The sequence below is a fragment of the Engystomops pustulosus genome, chromosome 3 (assembly GCF_040894005.1).
Source record: "Engystomops pustulosus chromosome 3, aEngPut4.maternal, whole genome shotgun sequence".
In the NCBI taxonomy this organism is placed as follows: domain Eukaryota; kingdom Metazoa; phylum Chordata; class Amphibia; order Anura; family Leptodactylidae; genus Engystomops; species Engystomops pustulosus.
The window spans coordinates 171,343,448-171,365,645 of NC_092413.1; positions in this window are offsets into that span (position 1 = coordinate 171,343,448).

Genomic DNA, 22,198 nt, shown 5'->3' on the forward strand with positions numbered 1-22,198 from the left:
GGCACAGTATATGAGGCACAAAAATGACTTTTTTGAGATAAAAACACAATTTTTACTCTGCACCATTTACTTTGCATTCAATTTTGACCAGCGTGTTGGGGGTTAAAATGATCATACAAGCCTACATACATTCTTTGAGGGGTGCCCTTTCCAAAATGGGTTCACTACTTGGGAGTTTCTATTGTACTGGTACCTCGGGGGTACCCCCCATTACCAATCTAGTGAAAACGAAGCTTGAAAACCTAAATTGTGCTTCTTTCTTCCTGACCCCTGCCGTGTGCCCAGCCTGTAAATTATTGGCACATGTGTGGTATTGCCGTACTCAGGACAACCCCCAGAATGATTTTTGGGGTGTTTGTCTAAAGTGGCATGGGTTGGGCACAGTATATGAGGCACAAAAATGACTTTTTTGAGATAAAAACACAATTTTTACTCTGCACCATTTACTTTGCATTCAATTTTGACCAGCGTGTCGGGGGTTAAAATGCTCACCACAACCACCGATAAATTCTTTGAGGGGTCTAGTTTCCGTAATGGTATCATTTATTGGGGGTTTCTATTGCACTGGCACCTCACGGGCCCTGCCAACATGACATGGCACTCCAAATCCAAAGGTGTGAAAACGGAGCTGGAAAATCAAAATTTCACTCCTTCCGTTCTCATCCCTTCTGTGTGCCCAGCCTGTAAATTATTGGCACATGTGTGGTATTGCCGTACTCGGGACAACCCGCAGAATGATTTTTGGGGTGTTTGTCTGAAGTGGCATGGGTTGGGCACAGTATATGAGGCACTAAAATGACATTTTTGAGATAAAAACGCAATTTTTACTCTGCACCATTTACTTTGCATTCAATTTTGACCAGCGTGTCGGGGGTTAAAATGCTCACCACAACCACCGATAAATTCTTTGAGGGGTCTAGTTTCCGTAATGGTATCATTTATTGGGGGTTTCTATTGCACTGGCACCTCACGGGCCCTGCCAACATGACATGGCACTCCAAATCCAAACATGTGAAAACGGAGCTGGAAAATCAAAATTTCACTCCTTCCGTTTTCATCCCTTCTGTGTGCCCAGTCTGTAAATTATTGGCACATGTGTGGTATTGCTGTACTCAGGACAACCCGCAGAATGATTTTTGGGGTGTTTGTCTAAAGTGGCATGGGTTGGGCACAGTATATGAGGCACTAAAATGACATTTTTGAGATAAAAACGCAATTTTTACTCTGCACCATTTACTTTGCATTTAATTTTGACCAGCGTGTCGGGGGTTAAAATGCTCACCACAACCACCGATAAATTCTTTGAGGGGTCTAGTTTCCGTAATGGTATCATTTATTGGGGGTTTCTATTGCACTGGCACCTCACGGGCACTGCCAACATGACATGGCACTCCAAATCCAAACATGTGAAAACGGAGCTGGAAAATCAAAATTTCATTCCTTCCGTTCTCATCCCTTCTGTGTGCCCAGTCTGTAAATTATTGGCACATGTGTGGTATTGCTGTACTCGGGACAACCTGCAGAATGATTTTTGGGGTGTTTGTCTAAAGTGGCACGGGTTGGGCACAGTATATGAGGCACTAAAATGACATTTTTGAGATAAAAACGCAATTTTTACTCTGCACCATTTGCTTTGCATTTAATTTTGACCAGCGTGTCGGGGGTTAAAATGCTCACCACAACCACCGATAAATTCTTTGAGGGGTCTAGTTTCCGTAATGGTATCATTTATTGGGGGTTTCTATTGCACTGGCACCTCACGGGCCCTGCCAACATGACATGGCACTCCAAATCCAAACATGTGAAAACGGAGCTGGAAAATCAAAATTTCATTCCTTCCGTTCTCATCCCTTCTGTGTGCCCAGTCTGTAAATTATTGGCACATGTGTGGTATTGCTGTACTCGGGACAACCTGCAGAATGATTTTTGGGGTGTTTGTCTAAAGTGGCACGGGTTGGGCACAGTATATGAGGCACTAAAATGACATTTTTGAGATAAAAACGCAATTTTTACTCTGCACCATTTGCTTTGCATTTAATTTTGACCAGCGTGTCGGGGGTTAAAATGCTCACCACAACCACCGATAAATTCTTTGAGGGGTCTAGTTTCCGTAATGGTATCATTTATTGGGGGTTTCTATTGCACTGGCACCTCACGGGCCCTGCCAACATGACATGGCACTCCAAATCCAAACATGTGAAAACGGAGCTGGAAAATCAAAATTTCATTCCTTCCGTTCTCATCCCTTCTGTGTGCCCAGTCTGTAAATTATTGGCACATGTGTGGTATTGCTGTACTCGGGACAACCTGCAGAATGATTTTTGGGGTGTTTGTCTAAAGTGGCATGGGTTGGGCACAGTATATGAGGCACTAAAATGACATTTTTGAGATAAAAACGCAATTTTTACTCTGCACCATTTGCTTTGCATTTAATTTTGACCAGCGTGTCGGGGGTTAAAATGCTCACCACAACCACCGATAAATTCTTTGAGGGGTCTAGTTTCCGTAATGGTATCATTTATTGGGGGTTTCTATTGCACTGGCACCTCACGGGCCCTGCCAACATGACATGGCACTCCAAATCCAAACATGTGAAAACGGAGCTGGAAAATCAAAATTTCACTCCTTCCGTTCTCATCCCTTCTGTGCGCCCAGTCTGTAAATTATTGGCACATGTGTGGTATTGCTGTACTCGGGACAACCCGCAGAATGATTTTTGGGGTGTTTGTCTAAAGTGGCATGGGTTGGGCACAGTATATGAGGCACTAAAATGACATTTTTGAGATAAAAACACAATTTTTACTCTGCACCATTTACTTTGCATTCAATTTTGACCGGCGTGTCGGGGGTTAAAATGCTCACCACAACCACCGATAAATTCTTTGAGGGGTCTAGTTTCCGAAATGGTGACATTTTGGGGGGTTTTCTATTGTACTTTTACTTCAGGGGCTCTTCAATTACACTGTGGCACCACAAAATATTTGCAGCCAAATTGGCCTTCCAAATTCCCGGTATCGCTAACTCTGTTCTGGACATCGATGTGCGGGGAAACAGCAGCTGACATCCACATGTCTGGTATTGCCGTACTCGGAAGAAGCAGGGCAAGAAATTAGGAATATATATTTACCTCAAATTCCTTCTGAATGTATCCGTTTTAGGGCTAAATTGGAAAGATTGAAATCAAAAATTGAAATTTCAAAATTTCCACTCCATTTTCATATGCTTCCGGAAAAATAATTAAAGGGTTAACAGACTTCTTAAATGCTGATTTGAATAGGTTGAGATGTTAGGTTCATAAAATGGTGTTACTTGTGGGGGTATATAGTACATAAGCCTTTATACGGCACTTCCAAACTGAATTGATCACCAAAAAGTTCGCATTTTTCAAATTTCAAGAAAATCTGAGAAGTTGCTACTAAAACTTCAAACCTTCTCACATCCATAAAAATAATGGAAACGTAAAACAAATTATGGATATAAAAAGAAGACCAATGGCAAAAGGTTTCTATCAAAAAAAATTTGTGGTATCACTTTTTGTCTAAAAATTATAACATTTGAAACTTTGAAAATAGTCATTTTTTTCAAATTTTTCCTAAATTTTTGAATTTTTACCCCCCAAAAAAGGAACGGATCACCGAAATGACACTACTAACATAAACTACAATGTCTCACGAGAAAACAATCTCAAAATCACAGAGATATCTTAAAGCGTTGAAAAGTTATTACCACAGGAAGAGACACTGGTCAAATTTCCAAAAAAAGTTGCGAGCCTTAACCTGCAAACAGGCTGCGTCCTTAAGGGGTTAAATGTTCAGTCCCGCGCTCAGTCTGAATCAGTCGGATCATCTGACAGCCTGCCCCACGATTTGTGTCACATGAAAGCCAGCACCGATGCAGCAAAATCCGATGGGGTGCGCCAAAATCCCCAGTTAAATGCGCTGCACATTGGAAATCGTCAGAATATATGACGAAAGTGCGGTCTGTGAACCCTTAGTAAATGAGCCCCAATGTGTCGCAATCCAATGCACTTACATACACCAGGAAGAAGAAGATGAACTCGGGCCTAAGCGGGGAAGCGCTACACGATATTGGGCGCACCTCTTAGTGAACAACTCCAGACGGGTAAGTAAATGTGCCCCATTATGTAGTCATGAAAAGTACTACAGAGCTGTACTTGCAGATCTTATACACATCATCTCTAATATTCTTACTACTACTTGGTAGCAGCTTCATTTGTAGACACAGTTTCTAATAACAGATTACCTCCATTCTTACAAAGCACAAAAATCCATAGAAATCCTTGAGTACCAAAATGACAATAACCAAGTTTTACAGTTATAAAGCTAAAATAATTGCCTGGTAAATAATGCCCAAACCATAAGGATCTCATTAGACTATAATATTGCCATAATATTAGCATTGTATTATGGCCATAAATCCCATTCAGACTGCAGGTCTAATGACATAGCTACCTCATAGGATTCTACGGTTTTCAGTAAATTTTTTAAGTGAATTTCACAGCATAAAGTCATGTAACCAGATCAAATACAGTACATCATGCAGTGAAATAGAAACAAAACAAATCTGACTTCCCCTTTTGTGATTTGTATTCTAGTGAATGCAGCTTCTCCTATGTACCAAATATAGTCAAGTATAAGCTGAGGCCCCTACTTTCACCACAAAAAATGGAACTATTTTCACAGTCCTCAGAAATAAAATAGATCAGCACAGCCACCCTCAGTAATACAATATCCAGCACAGCCTCCCTCAGTAATACAATATCCAGCATAGCCTCCCTCAGTAATACAATATCCAGCACAGCCTCCCTCAGTAATACAATATCCAGCATAGCCTCCCTCAGTAATACAATATCCAGCACAGCCTCCCTCAGTAATACAATATCCAGCACAGCCTCCCTCAGTAATACAATATCCAGCACAGCCTCCCTCAGTAATACAATATGCAGCACAGCCTCCCTCATTAATACAATATCCAGCATAGCCTCCCTCAGTAATACAATATCCAGCACAGCCTCCCTCAGTAATACAATATCCAGCACAGCCTCCCTCAGTAATACAATATCCAGCATAGCCACCCTCAGTAATACAATATCCAGCACAGCCTCCCTCAGTAATACAATATCCAGCATAGCCTCCCTCAGTAATACAATATCCAGCACAGCCTCCCTCAGTAATACAATATCCAGCACAGCCTCCCTCAGTAATACAATATCCAGCACAGCTTCCCTCAGTAATACAATATGCAGCACAGCCTCCCTCATTAATACAATATCCAGCATAGCCTCCCTCAGTAATACAATATCCAGCACAGCCTTCCTCAGTAATACAATATCCAGCACAGCCTTCCTCAGTAATACAATATCCAGCACAGCCTCCCTCAGTAGTACAATATCTAGCACAGCCTCCCTCAGTAATACAATATCCAGCACAGCCTCCCTCAGTAAAAAGATGGCCAGCACAGTGCCCCTCAGCAATAAAATGACCAGCATAGTCCCCCTAATTAATAAGATTCACAGCACAGCCCCCCTCAGTAATAAAATTGCCAGCACAGTCCCCTCAGTAAAAAGATGGGCAGCACAGCATCCCTCAGTAAAATGATTATGGCATTAAGTATATACAGTACTTTCTTGTTTGAAAAACACTATAAAAATGTGAAACATCTACGAACATTACAATACTCAGACAAAATGTTTTTGTTAAAAAAAAAAAAACTAATTTGCATATTCATAAAATAACATCATTTACTTTCTTCAACAATTTGCAGCCATATAGGTATCTTTTTACTATACCCTGACATATCACTATTTTAGGCATTGGGGGCCTGATAGACTTCCTTAGAAAATAACTGTACTTAATTAATCTGTGGTTTTCAACTTTTTCCCATCCAATTATGGATTCTCCCAGATCAGTCCAGTATATCGGCTGTTTCGCATACCAGATCACATCACTCAAAAGGAATTTAGCATTTTCAGTACTTCGCAATTAAACATTTTAAGAAATAACTTCTCATAGTTAAAGTACATTAGAGATGGTTTACTTCTATTGATTTAATGGAGTAATTCTAAGCATGCAGCCAGATTGTCACGAGTTAACGTCGTCCATGCCTTTACTATAAAATCAATCTACAAAGTAGTGGGGCACTGGCTGTAACATAGGAAGCTAACAGAATCTGGCATACACGATGGAAATGAGGCGAAGAAGCACTGATGAGTATGTGCTTTTTATAATGAAGCATCATTACAACAGCAATGTTTATGCTGATGATGCTGGGGCACATTTGATCCACGCCATTGCACACAAGGGGTGTTAAAGCGAAGACTCTGTGTGTATAATGAGAGCAGGACCAGCTGCCAGGTGAAATCTTTGTGTATTTCAATGAACATCTCTCTTCTGTTTACAGACTCCCAACTAGGATTATACAACTTTGAGTTTTATAATGGAGAAATGATTGTCGGATCATATTCTATAACATTAGATTAATAGTTCATCTAGTAAGTGCTATTCCACAGAGATAAAGCTTTGTATATAAAATTGATGGAAGCTGATTTGCTGCTTAAATATATCCAAGTGCAGTCTCATATTTTTCATACTCCATCTGTAAAGGGATGTCCGACTGTACCTTCAAGCAAAGATATAGGAATAAATGATCTGCTTTCTTTTTGGCATAACAGTCAACATAACAGAGGGACATTGTACCTTCACCATAGTGTTATGTGGTCAAAGATTTATTACTTTACGCTAAGACTAAAAGAGCACACATTTAGGACCTGTGGTTTAGGCTCCCAAATTAACCTGTATATCATCTTTGATCTTTGAAAGTGAAGTCAGGACAATATCTTGGCTTCATTGCCCATGTGCCATACCTATAGCGCTCGCTCAGTGAAGCCGGGGTGTACTATACTGACTTCACTAGAAGACACCTGCAGGCACCGTGAGGTCCGGACGCAAGATAAGTATTAATGTTTGGGTTTTTATGATACAGTTGTGTAGGGGGAAATTTGGGACATTTAACTGCCTGTGGGTGGTCTAGTGTCCCAAATCATCTTGACAGGTAATTGACTGAGGGTTATTTGATGAAAATATGTAATATTTAAAAACTAGAAAAAAAATTAATAAAAGAAAGGTTTCCAACTCAAAGCTCAAAAAGAAGGAAGAAAAATTTAAGGAAAGGAAAGAAGGAGAAGAACAAGAAACTTAGAGACAACAACAACAAAGTAACAAATAGATTTTGGATATAAAATGTCTGGGAGTTTTTGCATATTCCAGCCATCCTGTATGGAGTTGGTTGTATCCAAGGACAGTTTTCTTGTTTCTAAGGTACAACTTTGCCACTTTCTCTGTCTCTGTTTTTTTTCATTGCTTTGATGCATTACTGTGTCCTGGTGTGAATACTGCTCTGATTTCCTGTTTCCTGTGTGCTCCACCAACCATCAGCTTCCAGATGATGTAAGTTGTTTCTGTCAACTTGTAGGTTCTCTCAAGGTCCCTCAGGTAGTTGTTGATGTGGCTTATTTGCTTTAAGTAGGTGGTGACCAGCAGAAACGTTGCAGGGTTAGTTTGCCATGACTTACCTAGTCTGACAGCTAGCGCACAAGTCTGGTTATGGTTGCGCTGTTTTCTAGACAGCTACTTGATAACACGGCTGATGTACTATTTTACATTTTAATGTCCAGATAAAAATACCCCTTTAACCATCGAGCAAGATAAAGCTTTGTACATATATGAAGTTGTGCTCTATGAACAAATCAATATTTGGTGGGATCACCCTTTGCCTTCAAAATAATATTAATATTTATAATTATACACAGTTTTTGAAGTAAACCAGATTTTTGCAGTTATTATTTTTATATTAAAGAGTAACTGTAAAGGTTTATTTTTCACAAATTAATAGCTCTTGGGATGTAAAACACATTTGCCTATTATCTTTATCACCTATATTCAGTAGTTTCCTTCCTATAGCCCTCACATTACCTCATTGCTGTAATGGCTGCCTCCTCTCCATGTGCTGATAAGCCTTATGAGCCTGTAGCTTGTTTACACTTTGGGGGTCATTTACTAAGGGGTTGTGCTACTCACTTTCCTCGGAATTTGCACCTTTTTTGGGTTTTGCACAGCCTGGTCAGGTATTTAACAGGTGTCTGCGCTGGGATTGTGTAGCACGCGATAGGTTTTTGGCAAAGCTGCGCCACAAATTAGTATAGTAGTATCTCATACACACACAGGCTGCATGGGGCGTGGCCTCCATCACCAGGAAACACAAAAAGGAGCCAGCACCCGGAGTGTCACATCATTATACAGGCTGTCAGTCATCTGTATAGGAGTATCTCATTCACACAGACTACAGGGGGAATGAGTACCAGGAAGCAGATAGAGGAGCCAGCACCAGGTGTTTCACATCATAATAGAGGCTGTTAGTCATGTGTATAGGACAATCTCATATACACACAGGCTGCAGGGGGCCCAGCACCAGAAAGCACATAGAGGAGCCAGCACCAGGAGTATCACATCATTATACAGGCATTCAGCCATGTGTATAGGAAAATTTCATACAAACACAGGCTGCAGGGGGCACCAGCACGAGAAAGCACACAGAGGAGCCAGCACAAGGAGTGTCACATCATTAAACAGGCTGTCAGTAACATGTATAGGAGTATCTCATACACACACAGGCTGCAGGGGGCGCCAGCACCAGGTGTGTCACATCATTATACAGGCTGTCAGTCATGTGTATAGGAGTATCTCATACACACAAGCTTCAGGGGGTGCCAGCACCAGTAAGCCATCATTATACAGACTGTCAGTCATGTGTATAGGAGTATCTCATACACATACAGGCTGCAGGAGCTTGACAGCCAGAACCAGGAAGTACATAGAGGAGCCAGCACTGGGAGTGTCACATCATTATATAGGCTGTCAGTCAAGCACTGGGGTGTGTGGCTGTACCTCACTCTCATGAATAAGCTGGACTGCTGAATATGATAATGACTCGTTGGATCCATCTCAGGTCACATTGCATGCAGATTTAGGACCTGAAACCTTTGGAAAAGGGGCAATGCTTTCTAATGGCAGTTTATAAAAATATATTTAGTTTTGGGAGTTAATTTGCCTGATAAGTTCTCTTTAAAGGAAAATTAATGTAAAAACATAATTTTCCCTTACTGCACCCATTTACCACACTGTTTACACCACACCGAATTTCATTTTATTACATGTGCTGTGTGTTAGGCGGCTTTGTTTCTTTTCTGTTCCCAAATCCTTTTTTTCTTTATTATACTAAATAATCTCAGAGACCAAAAGTATACAGTCAGGGAGGCGGAGTTGAAACTGTTTGCTGGAGCCTGAACTGTACATGTTTGGGGAATATTTGTTACAAATACTAAACTCTATATAAGCATGTTATTTTCTTTTTAGCAGTTCTCCCTGCAATAAAGACATATCTGGACCTAGTGAGAAAGTTCCTTTTTTTCTTTTATACAATGTTCAATACACAATAGGTTTATTTTGAAATTCAAAGGTTTTATCAAGTTTCTGTCCATATAATGCAGATATTTACTATTCACATAGCATGCACATTGCCCGCGGCTGGAAACACAGACCAGATAAACTCAGGTATCTTTTTTTTTTTATAGTCACACTGAATGTAAATGAGGCATTACTATGTCTGGATTTCTCATGCTTTATTGTGATCCCACAGATAAACTCCAGCTAAATTTCACCAATTTCTCAGAAGCATAAATTCCTCAAACAAGTATGAAGATGAGCAGTATTCACAGTTATATGACTATAATGGCCACCTTGATATATAATATGTGACAAAATGTTGTTAATCTACACATTCTATTATTTTGTGTTTACAGCTATGCAAGTCTATGGCCCACATTTATTCAAAACAGTGCAAGCTGCAGTTTGCCTGTGAAGTGTGCAGGGTGCCCCCTTTAGTATATAGCCAGCCTGCCCCCTTTAGTATACAGCCATCCCCCTGTAGTATACAGCCAGCCAGCATCCTTTAGTAGCCAGCCAACCCCCTTTAGTAGCCAGCCAGCCACCTTATAAGCCAGCCAGCCCCATTTATTAGCCAGACAGCCCCCATTATAAGCCAGCCAGCCCCCTTTATTAGCCAGCCAGCCCGCTTTATTATCCAGCCAACCCCTTTTGGCCAGCACTATAAAAAAAATAAACTTACATACTCACCTTCGAGTGGTTTGGTGCGGCTCCCCGATACTCGATGCAGCTCCTCTTCTGTCTTCACTGTGATGCTCCGGTCCCTGCAGCTCCTCTTCTGTCTGCTGTAATAGCTGGCAGAGCCGTGGCCATGCACTCTGCTGGCCAGCGCGCACTATGATGTGGCCTCTGATGACGTAATAATATGCACTGGTTGGCAGAGCGCATGGCCGCTTCTCTGCCGCTTTTTACAGCAGACAGAGGAAGAGCCGCGGGGACTGGAGCATCGCGGAAAAGACAGAAGAGGAGCAGCACCGAGTAGCGAGGGAGCAAAATACTGTAGATGCCAAATATGTTTTTAAAAAAAAGTCTGTATCATAATATATTTGAAATAAAGTATGTGAAACTTTACTTGGCTCTCTGCCAAATGCTTCAGCTGAGTCTCGGTGTTGAAAATTTCAAATGACAACCTCCATCAGCTCTGTAATATATTCACTGCTCTCCTAGTCACTCCTGGACCCTCTACCTCTCCCACATTTCTCATCTATTCCTTGAATTGAGATGAGCAGATACGCCATCGCGGGAGGGAAGGGCAGAGGCTAGGAGTGACCAGGAGAGCAGTGAATAAATTACAGAGCAGACAGAGGTTGACGGGATGCAGCTGAAGCATCTGGCAGAGAGCCAGGTAAAGTTGCACATACTTTATTTCAAACCCTATATAACACAGACAGTTTTTGAAAAACATATTCGCTATGCTTGATAATGCCTTTATTGAAAAGGTGAAACATTGCATATTCATGGTGGAATAAAGAGTCACCTTTTCTTCATTACGTAGTGCTGCTTCATCGTTTGCTACAGTACGTTGTGGTTTTTTTGTTGGAACCTTTACGAAGATTTGCACCCCCCTTCTTTGTATACATGATGCTGCTCCACATCGCCTTGCTTTACCGTATTTGGCATATACTGTACTTTTTCTATAGCAACCTGACCACTGATCAAAATAGAACTCTAGTGACAGGTTCCCTTTAAGTTTTTAATGGGGTGTTAAAAATGAAACACTCATGCAAATATTAAATAACGTCACATCATTAATTCTTCGTTGAGTAACACATTTTTCTATTTTGTGTAAAAAGGTAGCAAAATTTCAGTTTTAAAACTATTAAATGTAAATAGATTGTTTGCTAAAGTGGTTTTAAAAAAACCCGTAAAATTAGGTAACACATTGCCTGTAGTTATTCAGCTAGCACATTTTAGGTAAATGTTTGTCACGCCGAACAACATATTCACATAATTTTAAAGACAATGCTTTCCAGAGTTCAAAAAGATTTATTTTTAGCAATATGTTCTGAAATTATTTCTCAACTACACAAAAACAAAACAAGGCAGCAAAACAACTACCTCATTTATGCTACAGAATCAATGTTACATTGCCCCATAAACGAGCTGATCTTTGGGGACTGACAGGTGCTCTAAGTCAATATAGTCATGTATGGACAAGTTTTTAGCATACACAGTAATATACAGTATAGCATACAGTAATTAAGAATATATTTATGTAATTACAGAGCTTGTGAAAATGATAAGGATAAACAATGGATATGTCATCAAGATATGGAAGGTCAAAACCTCCTTTAAGGCCCCATACAGAACACATGATGTTTAAATTGTCCTCTGTGTGATTCATGGTTGAAAATGGGCCTTTTTGGGATCTATTTTTTCTCATGGCCTCATGCATTGGCACTTCGTTTTTTTTCTCAGTATATTACACATAATTTTTACTGATAGCATACTTTCTATGTGTTTTTCCATGTCCTCTTTTTTTCAATGGTTCAATGGTTTGTTGAAAAAATGTTGGGTCCTTTCTAAATCTTTTCATGTTTGCTCATCACAGATGACAATAGAAGTCTATGGGTCTGCAAAATAACTGATGTGCAGTCAGTTTTATATCACTATATGGGCGAGGTGTTTGGCGTCTTACAAGATTTGTGATACGCGCGTTTTTGTTTTTGTGAGTATATGGAATAAATTTACTACTTACCCTTTACCTTGATGGTCTGCACTATCTTTCCGCAATTTCCAGTATAGGATCTTCAGTGAACCTTTGGCACGAGAGTGAAGCGGGGTCCATGGCAGGATCCAGCACAGGGAAACAGAGAGAGGAACAGAGAATCCTAGGAAATCTTCCAGTTTTAATCTAGGAGGATTTGGTTATATTGCTCATTGGAATTAGTATTTAAGAACATATTATGGAGTAGAGCACTGACACTTTAGAATTTGTGAAATTTTAGGCTATTGTGGGAGTGTGCCCAGTCAGGCTCTTCTAAATTTTAACCTCTATTTCCCGGAACGTCTGAAGATTACAGTTTTATATCACTGATTCTGGGGAACAAGATGTTATGCCCACCTTCTAATGTACAACCATCACTTCTTTTTGCAAATGTGAAAAATACAGAACAACAGATATCATACAAAAGTAGAAGAAAATGGACGGAGTTACAAAAGGGAAAGAAAACAGATCACAGGACACCCTTTTGGGAATAAACCCTAATATTGAGATTCTGAGGTAGATGAGCCCTGAATGCTGGGGGAGGCTGCTGGGAGGTGCTGTGACAAGCTGCTCCCCCAACTGTGGTGACAGAGACCCCCCAAAAGTTGTTGCAACATGCAAAAATAAAGTTAGGTACCACATTACAATAATGCACCAGGGCACAGGTCACACAACCCAGCAGAAGGCATCAAGGTAGAGAAGAATCACAGCCGAAAGCTTTAGCGAGAGGCTATCCTTGTCCACTGTTTCTAAACTCAATTCTCTCCCTGCATACAGTAAAATAAATGAACTGGCAGAGATGGTGCTGGGGAGTTTGCCTTTATAGCAGCTGACAGGTAGCACCTCACTTATAGATATCAGTCATTTATAAATAGGTCATCAATATCATAAAGGTGGAAAAACATTCTAAGATATCAATACAGGATAATGGTTTTTTGATCTGTAGTCCTCTTATATGTAAACATTTGATATTTTTTCATTCATTAGACCTTCTTTACTATATCCCTATGACAATATCAGAACAATAAAGTGCTTATGATTTACCCACATATGGATACTAATAGATTTATAAATATTACCAATAAAATATGGGTCATAAAACCCCAAAGGTCATATACTAATCAATTGTGTTATAGATAAGAGGCAATTGATTAGTATATATCTTGTTTGCTGATTATATTTGTGTGATATGACATAAGTCATACTCACAACCATAACTATCTATTATTCTACAGATAATGTATAGTTTTAATTATGGACTTAAACATCATAGTTTTATGATGCGGTTTGATTATCAATAAAACTATTACCCAGCATTGATCTCTTTACTGCCGAGTTCTTCATGGATTGATTGATCTCAATGTAGTCATTAGTCAAGTGATGGAGATCAGACCAGACAAACAATGTGATAAGACAGATGTGAAGGCAGCTAGAGGAGACAAGAGCATGGTGCAGTGGTGAATATAAAAGATAAAACTGGGTTTCAAGAATTCAGATTCAATCAATAGAAATCACAAAACCATTTGGTGCTGTACTTCTAAAATCTAATATATAAAGGTAAGTGTATGTGTGTGTGTGTGTGTATATATGTATGTCTGCTAAAGGCATCTGTACCATTGCATTTACAATCACCAAATTTTGCACAGCTGCTCTTTTTTTCCCAGGGAACATCATAGACCAGGCTTTGAGCTAAAATTATAACCCCGCTTTCCAAATACACTTATTAACCATATATATAACCCTCATGTACAGGATCCATTGTCTGCTACTTCTGTCGCAGTTAGAAGCAGAGCCATGATTGGTTGCTATTCTGCCACATGTCATTAATGAGCTCTGAGCTGTGATTGGTTACAATAGGCAATGAGTATAAGACGCTTATGTGTGAGGTAAGATGGATAGGGATACAGAGATAGAGGAGATTCATCAGAAATATTTGAGGTAATGCTCTCAGACTCTTCTAATAAATCCCCCCATAGACAAATTGACAGTCAGAGACAAATACAGAGACGGTCAGAGACAGTCACAGTCACAGATTGACAGAGACAGTCGGAGAAAGTCAGAGATCTTCAGAGAAAGTAAGAGACAGTCGGGGACAGACAGAGACAATTGGAGACAGGCAGTGTCAGAGACAGACAGAGACAATCAGAAGCAGAGACAGTCTGAGAAAGTCAGAATCAGAGACAGAGACAGTCGGTGACAGAGACAATCAGATACAGAGACAGTCAGAGACAGTCAGAGACAGTCAGGGAAAGTCAGAGAGAAAGAGAGAGGTACAAATAAAATATTTTTTGCTAACCCATTCTTTTTTGTTATAACTAAGAGCAGTTAATTACTATATTTATATATATATATATATATATAAATGTATATATATATATATATATATATATATATATATATATTAGGACTGTATCTTAGAGGCAAATAAGTGAGCAAATAAGTGTTAAAAAGAAAACTAGGTCTCCATTTTCAGGACAGGAAGAGCCTTCAGAATTTTCACAGTCTCCTGATAAGAAACTGAATCGAAGCTCTGATGTTCATAATCAGCATGGATCACCTACACAACACCAATTTAAGATTATCATATGGTTGTTGATCCACAGGGATCTAAATTGAGTTCAGTAGAACCATGAGGAGCCCAGGGTCAGATTATAAAATGGATCACAATAAAAATCTGCAACATATACACATTTTTTTTGTTGCTGTTACTTTAAATTCGTAATTCATAACATTTTTGTGCACATTTTCTCTTCTAATTTGCTTATTCAGTGACAAATATGACACATCACATTGGATACCGTATTTGTGCATTGGATTCAGCACCGTAAATGACCTTTATAGATATTTGAGCTACGCACCACATGATGAACCATAATATAACACACATAGGCAAATCACAGATTGCAGTTTACCCTGATCCCTTCAAAGCCTGTTTGCTGTGGTACTTATCTATAATCCCCTTCAGGATTGTTAAACATTCTTTAAAATAGGCACAACTAACAACTGCAATGCTGCTCTGCCAAAGTCTATTGTGTGATAGGAGATCTGCTGAAAAAAAACTATTAAAAACAATGTGCTGCTTCAAGCATAGTCCTACTGCTGCCATCTGACTCTGCGCTTACAGGTATTTTTCCTATCTATTTTAGGCTCACAACAAGAAGAGCAGATGTGTTAAAAACAAGCATCTTACTTTCACTGTAATGTAAATAAGTAACTGTTTAACAACCAGTGCTGTGTATATCTATTGTCCGGCTGCCTCCTACTACAAGCAGTACCTGGAGTTACTTGCAGTGACACATGCAATGGGGGACAATTACATAAAGTGTATGTGTCTGCAGTGGCTTGGTTACCGACTTTGTTCTCGGGAAGAAGATACATATTGCAGATATATTTCTGGTGCCAAGACTCATTTTCTGTCCCTGGGACCAAAATCTGTCCCAAGCTTCAGAAATGTGTCTAGCATAGTGTCGGAGAACAGGCCAGTACCCTGCTCTGGAGTGGAGCAATGGCCGCTGTGGCAATGCTTCAGTGGGTGACCTCGTCTGACAGCTCGTCTAGTAGTAAATGGACACCAGAAGGATAGGCAGCAGACATCCCAATGTGTTGAGTGTTTTCCTGAGTGCAGTAGCACAGTTTGTGTCCCTGCTAGACAAAATTTCTTTTGGGCTACTTTCCGCCAGCTTAAAGTGCCCAAAAATTGCTACAACACGTATTAATTATGTCTGAGTTTCCACTCAGAGCCACTCCCCTTTTTGGAGAAGAGTCGGAGCTTGCGGAAAAAGTCATGTTTCTGGCACAGCCAGCTAATACAGAACAGAGAAAGCAGAACCTGCGGCCGCAAAACTGGTGGAAACGCCATAGTAAATGTCCCCCATTGTGTTTAGAAATGAAACCAGCACCCATTATTTTAAACGTAAGACAGTGGGTTCTTCTTACCGATCAGGGTGGTAAACAATCTGGGTCCCAATCGAGATAGCAAATGAGTTACAGGGGCACATGTACCTTTTTTTTACTATTTCTTCTGTATTTGCAATATTTTGTGGCATATATATATATATATATATATATATATATATATATATATATATAAAACACAAAGGTTTATTACAGATTTTATTAGCTTAAAATCAGCTTCATGCCTCTGATAGGGCTAGTTTTGCAGCATGTGCATGCCTCTTATTCCAACTAATGAGACTGAATTTCTTCCATAAATCCGCCTGAAGCAAAAGACTTGTACAAAGTCTGACTATCTCTTGTAATGTGTAGCTATGTGGCATGTACATGGTTACAGAATCTCTTTTGGACCATATGTTTTTGTGGAAATCCTCATTTTTAATTGGGCTGTCTGGGACTTAAATTTTTTTTTATATGTGGCTGATGTGGGGGGGGGGGGCTATAAAAACAATATGCCTTATATACTCACCTCCTCTGGCGCTCCTGTTCACCTCCGGTGTCATCCCGACCACGAGAGACTTTGCAAGTTAAATCCGGCACACGCTCCGACTGAGTAATGGAACGCCCCCTAATTTGTGACACATGGTGCCCAGTTCAGCTGCACCACAAAACATGCATATGTGATTCAACATATTTGTGATTCAAACACTTCTTAAATACCTGTGCAAGCAGTTTACATCTAAAAGAACATCCAAAGTCATTCAGGAAAGTGCCGCAAAGCCCTTAGTAAATGTGCCCCAGGGTGTCAGCTGTAACTAACAGCTGACACTCCAGTGTAACACTTGAGGTCGGGTTAAATGCAGTCAATTAAGTTCCGTAGTCACCAGTATTTAATTTGCCTGCCAGGTGTCTTTCCACAATGATTGCCCCCCCCCCCTCCTCCAGCTTCTTCAGGGGGCACTGATACTTTCTGATCAGGGACTGTCTGACCAAGGGCTGTCTGCAGGCAGCGCCTGCAAGATCCCGCCTGTGACTAATATCGACTCCTTACCTTCTGCGGCTCAATGTGCGCTCATTCATACAACAAGTAACATTCACAAGTGGAGTGTCTCTGCATAATAAATTTTAAGATGGGTGTTCTCTTTTTATCTTCTTTTTTAGGGCTTAAATAAACATATTGCTGACAAAATTAGACCATTTTAAATTTCACCTACATTTTGATTTAATTACTATGAAGATCTCAAAGGCTTAACAATCTTCCTAAAAGCTTTTTCTGGGAGTTTCAGGGGTGCAGATTTAAAAATAGGTGGATATATGGGGTATTCTAATATTATATATTTCAAATTGCACTAAAAACAATAATGATCCCCCAAAAAAGTCAATTCTGAAATCTCCTAGAAATACGGAAAACCGGTGTTCGATTTGTAAGCCGTGTGACATCAAAATAAATTATCCAGACATTTCAAAAATTTTGAAAATGTTATGCAGACATATGGGAAATGTTATTCAACAACTAATTTAGGTTGTAAAACTATCTGCCTGAAAACGAGATAATTTTGAATTTTAAAATGGTAAATTTTGGTAAAAAAAATAAACTCAAAACTTTTCAGCAAAACTTTTAGTATAATATGTGATGAAAAAACATTCTTAAAATCGCTTTAATAAGTAAAAGTGTTTTAATGTTATAAGCATATAAAGCGACGCCTGTCAGAATACAAAAAGTGAGCTTTAATCTGGCTGCGTCCTGAAGGGGTTAAGCAATATATTTAGTTGCTGTTTAGCTTTATAGGACAGCATCAACATTTCTGACGTACATTTATTAGTGGTAACCAGAGATGTCAAACTATAATTTAGAAACACATCATGTAAAAAAATAATGAAAACTGTACATATAAATTATAATTTCCTATAGAAACCCAGCAGGAACCAGATTTAGGTTTATTATATAATGTATTTCTCTGAATGTAAGATGCACCTTTTACCACTTAAGAAAAAAAGGATCCAGCACTGCTAGACCCTCATAACCACTGTCCTGGGGATCAGGTGAAGTGCTGACAAAGCATTTCACACAATCTCTGAAAGGGCAGAACCTCTGGATTGATATTCTCTCTCCTCGCTCCTCTCTACAAGAATATCACTGCAGGACCAAAAGTGATGTCAGAAGCATGTGACTGTGAATGCTAGCTGCATAACTGTAAGGTCCTTCAACCTTTTCATGCTGCCAGGGAATGTGACCAGAGAAGTCAGAGAAGAGATTGCAACTGTGACTGGGTATAAAGAGGAGGTGTGTGTGTGTTTATATTTTATTTTTTTGAATTTTTATTTATTTTTTTAGTTATATTTTATTTTTATCGCTGTGAGAATTGGATGTTCAATGTTTTTGTGCTGTCATGGGAACAAGTATTAACAATAAAACTTCATTACAGACACCTTACAGCTGAATATTGCAACTAAAGTAACATCCAGAAAGCTTCACCAGAGGTCAAAGCGAGCAAAGGGGTCCATCTGTAACTAGGAGTCGTCTATAAGTCAGGTGTCCTTAAGTCGGGGACTGCTTGTATATATTTTCTTAAATAAAATTATTTAATTCCATTTGGTTGCCTTGGACCATGTCATGTCATATCATCTTATAAATTTAATTTGTAAATTGACTGCACTATGGGATCATCACCTGGTGGCCAAGTAGTTGCTCCTATTTGTAAATGCGGTCTGTGTGGTAAATGAGATAACAGGAAAAGTATTCCGAAAATGACAAGGACAAATGTTCAAGCGTGGATCACAAAAATGAGGCAGCTTTCAGATAAAAGGGTCAGGAGATAGACAGCATGATTCATTATCTTTGGTAATGGACAAACATAGTGTCAGTTGTATATTTTATTTGTCCTTGAGATAAAATGTTAATATTTATAGAACCTTTCTCTAAAATATGAAAATATTACAACCATTATGTAAAAAAAGGACATAACATTGTTTTATTCAACTTCATTATAAATGAAAAATACACATAGAATTATTGTACATAAAGATATCTTTGAAGAAAGGGTCATGGTATGACCTTTCTTATAAACTATAGGGTTTGTCAATAATAAAAATGTAAAAAATGTTAGATATTATGGAAGGTCACAGAAATATATAGTTTTATTTGGTAGAACCACAAGGATGCAGGATCACATCTAAAATATGGAAATTTAGGGAAAAGTGCAGTTTACTAGACTATGGACATTTTAAAGGGACGCAGTCATTTGATATTACCCCATTAATTAACAGCATCCTCTAGTAGGACATGACATATCCTTTCTAGTATTACTTCTTTTAAGTGAAATCATGCCTGCAGGGGGAGTGTAATGTCAGGTTACCCTATATTTAGTGCTGTAGAAACATGCTTATGATATAGTAACATTCTGGTGATATATTAAAGAAAAAAAATGTCATCTTTTAATTTGCATCAGACTTGTGGTTTTGGGAGCTACAGAACCAGAGACTTACAGTTAAATGCATACTGTAGTTGAAAATGTGAGCTACAGATAAAGATGCAATAGCCCCATATTTCACTAACTGCCTATATTTCAAGTCTAGCTCACAGATAAACAAGTATTATTCAGTTTGAAAGATGATATTCTTATATTTAATATGCTACCAAAAAGCCTATTTCCCGGTACTATAGATCCTACAAAAAGGCATGCTAGAAGAGTATGACATACCCTACCTGAAGGGGATAGTATTTCCTGGAGTAAAAGTCCCCCTTGGGAATTGAGATAATATCTATTATCAAAATCAAGCATGATAATACTTATATTTGTTAACCATTGCCTCTTTCCTTATAAAATTTATAAATTATGTTAATGACATAGAAAGGTAATGGGTGTGTGATCAGACAGCCTCCGTGCTGTAGATTTACAGGCTGTTACATTATGAAGGAGCACAACACCCCCCCCCCCCACAGGGGGACTGAATATTTTGCTGCAGGGCAACCAGTGTGAAGCCATGCCTATAGCCCTTCAGGCTAGTAGGCAAAGTATAAAAAATATAAGAAGATTACCACAGTCACAATGCCATGATCTGTGAGTAAATGTCCCTGGTTCAATATGATGGATTTTTTCATGGACAATGATTGTTATTTTTGTTTGTGCTTCTTAGAAAACATACCAGTGCAATTTAATGGATACAACACAAAGATGCAATCACAGATAATTTCTAGGCGATACATTGCAATTTTATAGTCATGTGTACTTTTATTTTAAAGGTTAATAACAGAAAAATATGAATAGAGAATCACAGAAAACACAAACATATTAGCCCAGATCTATTGCACTGAAAAGAAGGTCTCTGGAGGGGGCGTGGCCGGCAGTGCATGGAGTGAGACGCGTGTTTTTGCTCTCCGTGCTCCGGAACCCTGAAAGCGGCACATAGCGGCATACAGCAAAGGTGAATCTGATACAAAAAGCACCGGAGGAACTCCACACTTACCCGGTACAATGGGAAGGGCGAAAAAGAAGACCGGACCAACAAAACTCACCGAGTTTTTCCCGTCCACGAGGTCTCAAAATGGCGCCGGAAACCTCAGAGAAGGAGGACTAGATCACGGGCAGACGTGCTCACCAGAAGTGTCGCAGCACTCCTCAGCGGCTTCCTCCCCAGCGATGAGAACACAGACGCCTCTCCTGCATGCTTCGGTTAGAGACCCAGAAACCCCGGAGAACAGCCGAAGGTACTTTTCACCACAGAATGTGCAGGCAATCCAAACAACTCAGGCGCAATATATTAGCCCACAAGGTATGCCAGTGCCTAACGCTCCCTATGCCCCGATATCTGAGGATATGCTTAAAAATTTATTGGGAGAGTTAAGGGCTTCATTACACCAAGATATTCAATTGGCGCTACAAACTTTCCGCAGTGAATGCACAGCGCTAGGAGACCGCACAGCACATGTGGAGACCAAGATGGCGGAACTAACTTCAGCACACAATGAGTTAGTAGACTTGAGCAATAATCTAGAAGATGAAGTAAAAGAACTCAGGCTGAAACTCGCAGATGTGGAGGATAGGTCTCGCAGGAACAACATTAGGTTCCGCGGGGTTCCTGAAAATGTAAAGCAAGAAGAACTAGCCGAGTTCTTAACGGACTTGTTTGTGGCCCTGGTCCCTGACGCTCCACAGGTAGACCTCCTCATCGACAGAGTGCATAGGCTACCAAAAGCTAGAAGCCTTCCACCTAATGTGCCCAGAGACGTTATTGCCAGGCTGCACTTCTTCCATTTTAAGGAAAAAGTCATGAGGGCTGCTAGAGAAAAAGATGATCTGCCTGAAAGATTCCAGAGAATTACCTTGTTCTCAGATTTGTCAGCTTCGACTCTTGCCAGAAGAAGAGAGTTTCAAGGGGCAGCAAGAATACTACGATCTCAGAATATTCCATACAAGTGGGGTTATCCTGTCAAGATGATCATCGCCAAAGATGGGAGAAATGTGGTCGTTTCATCTCCGGCGAAACTACAAGATCTCATGCAAGAATGGGGATTACCCCTGGAAGAAGCAGCAGTTAAGTCATTGCGCAGTACCCAGCTACCCCAGGTAGCAGAAGAATGGGAGACGGTGCAGAAGTCATAAAGAGACGTGGATAGGGGTAATAGTCTTCCATTAATGTTTTGCTTATAATTCTTTAGTTTGTATCTGAAAGGTTACTAACCTTATTAAGATGGGTCAGACAAACTACCTGTGAAGATACAGATCACCACTCATAGGGGACCGGAACGGCGTTTGTTAGATAGATCTAATGGACACGTTTTTTCCCCGTTGCAAGTCCCAATGTGGACTTTTTTGGATCTACCTTTTACTAGGTAGTAGAAGTACTTTGGTTTATAAGTTTTTGTTCATAATGTTTATGGTTCATATCAGGCACAATACTTCACGAAATTACTGGAAATTGTATTTCTCTGTACTATTTAGCAAAATCACACTTATCAACAATGGTGTTAAAAGTTATGTCTATTAATGTAAACGGACTGAACAGCCCGTTTAAAAGGTCCAAAATGTGGAAAGAAGCACTGAATTCTAGGGCGGATGTGTTTGGGGTTCAGGAA